The following is a 6,319-nucleotide window of genomic DNA, read 5'->3' as shown; positions in this document are numbered from 1 at the left end:
CAGAAAAAGGATTAGGATGTAATGGCTCTACTCCTGAGTTTATACAAGAGGTTAATGGAAACAAAGAGTGCACTAGAGGTGGCACTGAAAACAAGACAAAGTGAGGCACCAATGCAGCCAGCACAGACATCTGCATCTACTGAAGGTGTGCCACTTTCTGCTACTGCAGCAGCACCTCCCACAGGACAGACATCAGAAATTGGTCCTTCAACATCAGCACCAACAACAGCACCAGATCAGGGGCCCAGCTTGAGTATGCAGAACATGATGAAGGAGCTGGAAGCTCTAGAAGCACAGATGGCTGAGCTGAAAGAAACCAAAGATAAGTTGGCTGCCATTGAGGAAAAATATGACAAATCCAAGCAAAGTGTAGTTGAAAAAACAAGAGAGGTAAGAGCTCTTGAGAAGAGAATAAAGGAATTAGAAAAGGAACTCTCTCTTGATAAAATTGTGATTGAAATTAAGAAGATCATGTGGACCAACATTGGTCAATCTATTACAGACCAGTGGAAATACATAGAAACTATCCATGACCATATGGATCTGATAGGCAGGGCCCAAAAAGAAAGCCAAAGAGCGAGAGCATCTCTTGGAAACATGCCTGAAATAGCTAATAGGATGATCAATGTCCTGAATAACCGCACTGGCCCTCAGCTGGCAGCAATGGGTATCACTAGCAGGACTGATACCATTTTACTAGTGAAGAGAGTGCTCACTTTAAGAAATCATGTGCAAACATTGGACAGGAGGTGTCAGGAGATGCAGACAGAGGTGAACAGATTCATTGAGAAGATCACAACATTGCATAACAGAGGCCTTCCCAGCTTAGTAACCAGTGTAGGAAGATTACTTTCTCATGAAAATTATGCCAAGAGGGTAGACACATATGCTACAAATCAAATCACTACAGCAACAAGTACCTCAGAGGGAACAAGGCCTCCATCTGGGCAAGATCTCTATGACAAACTAGAGAATTTGTTTTTTATTATGAATGAGATCAGACATCTTTTTGAAGTGCCTCCAAACTACTACAAATATACTGAGGCAGATGAAACTCTAGGCATAATTTTAAGGCACCAATTGCCTACTCAGGAATGGTGGACAGGCATGATACAAACACTGCTGTAGAAAACAGATTGTCCACCATATTTTTGTATTTTCATCATAGAAGTCAGCAATTTCAGAAAAAGTTAATACATATTTGTTTTGACTGGGAGAGAGATTAAGGAAAAGGCCAACTCAGCAATCCAGCTTGACCAGCAAAAGTAGATGATGGGGCTGAGATAGCCGCACCTCGACAGAGCAATAAAGAGAGTATCATTCAAAATTAATACAAAGTACCCAACTGACCCAGTGGCCTCCAAAAGTCAAAGAGCTCCTGACAGAGTTGAAAGGGCATTCATTGACCATTTAAGTAGCAATAACTATTGTCTCTAATATTTTTGAAAGTTGGTAAACGCAGTTATTGAGCAAATGAGTCAGCGCTAAGATATTTTGTAAAAACGATTGTATATATATCCCCACGCATGAACTTGCTGGGGTTGTTGATTTTTCTTCTGGAGAAGTTATGCTGTAAATTTCAGACTTTTAATACAGGGAGCTAATGGAATTTCTGAAGTTCTGAGTTGTTTTGATGTGTTGTGGTGTGGTTGCTTGCTGCTACAGGATTCCTATGCTATTTCATGGCACAATAAGTTTTCTGAACCATCTTGTTATGTATTTTGTTCTTGCATAATCCGCTCATGCTCTATATTTCACAGGTTTAGTAGCACAGAAAAAGAATAGTTTAGGATTTGTTCATTAAAACACCCTAAACTCAATCTATGCTGTTATGAATGTTTTCTCCAGTATTAGTTATGAATGTGTAATTCTTAGTTGCTCACTTTCATACTAAAACTTTCACAGTAAATATTTTTCAGGAATTCAAATCTGCTCCTGAGTGATATTTCCTTTCCCCACATCACCAGCTTAGTGAAAGATTCTTAGTTTCCTCTCACTGGCTGGACATATTTCATATTCACAATTTGAAGTTTGTTTCATGATATATCTATATGGCCCTGCAGTTTCATCACTCTTACTCAATACCTCAAACAACACATAATCACAGACTCCATTTCCCAATGGACTGAACCTTCTAAGGATCTCACCTCAGCTGCTAGAAGACATCATTCAACCAAAACTTTAAACATAATTCAGTACATCATAACTAGCCTAAAACATTACCAAAACAAAGCTAAATCCTAAAGAGAGAGCCCTCTCTGATTGCAGGTAGGCTAGGACCTGTGATCCAAAGATTGGTCTGTGGTTACCTCGGTCGTATTCCCTTAGGAGTCAAAGGGAACAACCTGAGTGATAACAGTACCCAATCTAGGATCATCTTGGAATCTCCAAACAGGTAAATCTTCAATTGCAAGCTAGTTAGCACATAGAAGAGCCCCCAAGAGTATGATTAGCTCAACTCTATTATTTGACCCTATGCCATTATACCTACTGAAATGGAAGGTGTTGTCTGGCTTCAAAACCAAATGTGTCCCACTTCCATAAACCCTGTTGGTGGATACTTCATAAAAAATAAATGATAAGAAAAAAAAGTATGACCATAGCTCCATGAGTCGAAAATGTCTTCTAGGTTGTTCCTCCTTCATTAGCCATATCTCCATAAAATATGCAAATATCTTTAAATAGGCATCTCTAGTATCTGGTTCTGTTTGTTCAAAAATCTTCTCATTCCTCCTTCTCCATATGCCCCACAAAATATAGAAAGGAAAGGAACGATATGTCTTGAAACCTTCAAACCATTGAGTGATACATCTCTGAATGGAAAAAATGTTCTATATTACACGTATTTTAAGTGTTTGAAGAAGCCCACTCCATACCAAGATCGCAAAAGGACATGTTAGAAATAGATGTTCCATGTCTTCTAAATCTTCTTTGCATAAAGAGCATCTTCCAATATCATGAAAGCCCCTTTTATGGATATTATCCCAAGTTAAAATATTGTTATGGACCACCGGCCACATAAAACACTTTAATTTGAGAGGTATATCCCATCTCCATATGTTATGAAACCAAAAAGCATTATCATTCAAGCCACGTCCATGAGAAATATGTTTAGAAATCTCTTTAACCAAGATCTGCTCATTATACATAACACCTTCCCATTTTAGCTTTTCTTTCTTCTCTATGAGTTTTAAACCTGTTAGACTTAATTGTGTTACGAAACATGCCCATTCCACAAATAGATCCTCTAGAAACCCAAGTTCAAATAAATCAAGCTGATAACTTGTAACAAAAGAAGATCCTCAATCACAAGAGATTTAGTTCATAAAGTAAATCATTTTCTTATGTAAGTGCTCAAGGATGCGAATAGAAAGAGTATGTATTCCCTCCACTCCTTGTTAGTAAATTATATATTATAGAGCAATGGAACACATAAAATATTGCATAAATATAAACATAAAAACTGCATAAGACAAGAGAGACATAGATATATGTGGTTCACCAGTTTGGGCTACGTCCATGGAGAAACAGCCAGTCCTTCTTTTTATATTATTCAGCAAACTGAAGAGAAACAACCTACAACAAATTCGTTGTAACTCCCTCTTCGCTCTCAATCTCCTCTCTCTTCCTCACTCTAAATACAAATATACTTAGACGGAATACAATTCCCTCATATATAGTGAGTGGTTGCCTGCTAGGGCAAAAAACCCTAAATTAAACATAACTTCTACCGCTAGATATCTGCTTAATGAATGGCCTAGATTGACTACGAAATTACAACATTTTACAAAACAATTTTACATGTATTCTTAGCTTCGGGGGCTTTTCCCCCGAAACCCACTGCCAGGGGGGCTCCCCAAAGGTCGCAACCACCCCTCTGGACCTGCCCTACAATGAATATTTTACGGGCATGGTTGCCGCCCCATTTTGAACTGGGATCCAATGTGGTGATACCTTTGTATACAGAAGATAATCAAGCTCCAAACCCAACAATCTCCTACTTGGAGACTGATTACAACAACTGCACCGCTGCTTCAATTGCTAGACAATGACTCCACTTTGGACCTGATTGTTTCTCATATTCTTTATCATACTTGAAGACCAATTGACACTGAGTAGATTCTCAGTTTCTCCTTGGTTACAACTTTTGTTAGCATATCTGCAGGATTCTGGCTAGTGTGTATCTTTTCCAGCTTCAACTGTCCATCTTCCAATGTTGACCGTATGAAATGATACTTGGGCTGTATATGGTTAGTCATGGAATGAAATGCAGAGTTCTTTGCAAGATGTATGACACTCTGGCTATCACTATATAACCTATTCAACTCCTGCTTCTTACCCAATTCATCTAGAAACCTTTGTAACCAAATCATTTCTTTACTAGCCTCTATGGCAGCAACATACTCTTCTTCTGTTGTTGAGAGTGCAACAACACTTTGCAGTTTTGAGACCCAACCGACAGGTGTTCCACCTATAGTAAACACATACCCTATTGTGCTCCTCCCGTTATCTCTATCACCCGCCATATCTGAATCAACATATCCCTGTAGAGCAATGTTTGAACCACCAAAGCATAATGCTTGATTTGTGGTACCTCTCAAATACCCAAAAATCCACTTCACCGCCATCCAATGTTCTTTTCCTGGATTGTTCATGTACCTGCTTACAACTCCCACTGCATGTGCAATATCAGGCCTTCTAAAGACCATTGCATATATTAAGCTTCCAACTGCTGATGCATATGGAACTTTATACATATAATCCATGTCTTCTTGGGTCTTTGGGAACATCTCCTTACTAAGTTTGAAATGGCTAGCAAAAGGTGTACTAACTCGTTTTGCATTGTGCATTTTAAATCTTTTCAACACCTTTTGTATGTACTCATTCTGAGACAATGTTAATTTGCGATTTTTTCTATCTCTAGTTATTCTCATACCAAGGATTTGTTTTGCAGCTCCCAAATCCTTCATTGCAAATGAATTTGCCAGTTTTCTTTTGAGCACATTTATTTCCTGCATGTTAGACCCTGCAACAAGCATGTCATCTACATACAATAACAATATAATATGGCTTCCATCATTTTGATTTTTCAGATAAACACAATGATTAGAGTGACATCTACAATAACCTTGTTCAGACATAAACTTGTCAAATTTTAGATACCACTTCCCTGGAGCCTGTTTTAAGCCATACAAGCTCTTCTTCAACCTGCACACTATTTTCTCCTTCCCTTTTACCTCATATCGTTGTGTTTGCTGCATATATATCTCTTCCTCCAAATCCCCATGGAGAAAGGTTGTCTTTACATCTAAGTGCTCAAGATGCAAATCTTCAAATACTACTAGATTTAAAATAGTTCTGATTGAAGTCATTTTAACAACAGCAGAAAATATTTCATCAAAATCAATACCTTTCTTCCGTGCAAACCCCTTCACCACAAGTCTAGCTTTGTACCTTTTTCTACCTCCATCTTCTTCCTTCAACTTGTAAACCCATTTATTTTGTAATTTTGTTTTACCTGCAGGAAAACTGACTAAGTCCCAAGTCTGGTTATGTGCTAAGGAGTCCATCTCTTCTTTCATGGCTTGCTCCCACTTCTTCCTAGTTTCTACCTGCACTGCTTCTTCATAAAATTCTGGTTCACCAAAATCAGTCAACAATACATAATATAATGAAGGAGAGTATCGTTCAGGGGATCTACTCATCCTGGTAGATATCCTAACATCACTTTTAAGTGTTTGAAGTGCTTTTTGATGTTGTGGTTGCTATTCTGGTTGTTGATCATTATGATTTTCAGGCGCCATCACTTTTTCTGTGATCTCGTCAAGCACTGTGTATTCTCTATTTTCTTTTTCCTGTTTCTTTTCCTACAGTTGATCCTTATACAAAACCTTTTCATTGAATATTACATCTCTGCTCCTAATAATTGTGTGTGTTTCATAATCATAAAAGCGATAACCAAAATCATTAACACCATATCCAATAAATGTACATTTCTTTGATTTTTCCTCAAGATTTCTTCTATTTTCTTTGTTAATGTGGACAAAGGCTTCACAACCAAAAGTCTTTAAAAAAGCGTAGTTTACCTTTTTACCTGTCTATGCCTCCTCTGGAATACCACCATCCAAGGAACTTGAAGGCCCTTTGTTTATTAGAGAAACAAGTATCTACAACATCTACCCAAAATTGTAAAGGCAATCCTACATGCAATCTCGTGCACCTTGCACGCTCCATGATTGTCCTGTTCATCCTTTCTGACACACCATTTTATTGTGGTGTTCCTGGAACTGTCTTCTCTCTACGAATTCCATTCTCTGAA

Source organism: Pinus tabuliformis, chromosome 8, assembly GCF_031772625.1.
Source record: "Pinus tabuliformis cultivar Carrire ecotype Pingquan chromosome 8, CPIR1, whole genome shotgun sequence".
Lineage (NCBI taxonomy): Eukaryota > Viridiplantae > Streptophyta > Pinopsida > Pinales > Pinaceae > Pinus > Pinus tabuliformis.
This window is presented reverse-complemented; position numbering follows the sequence as displayed.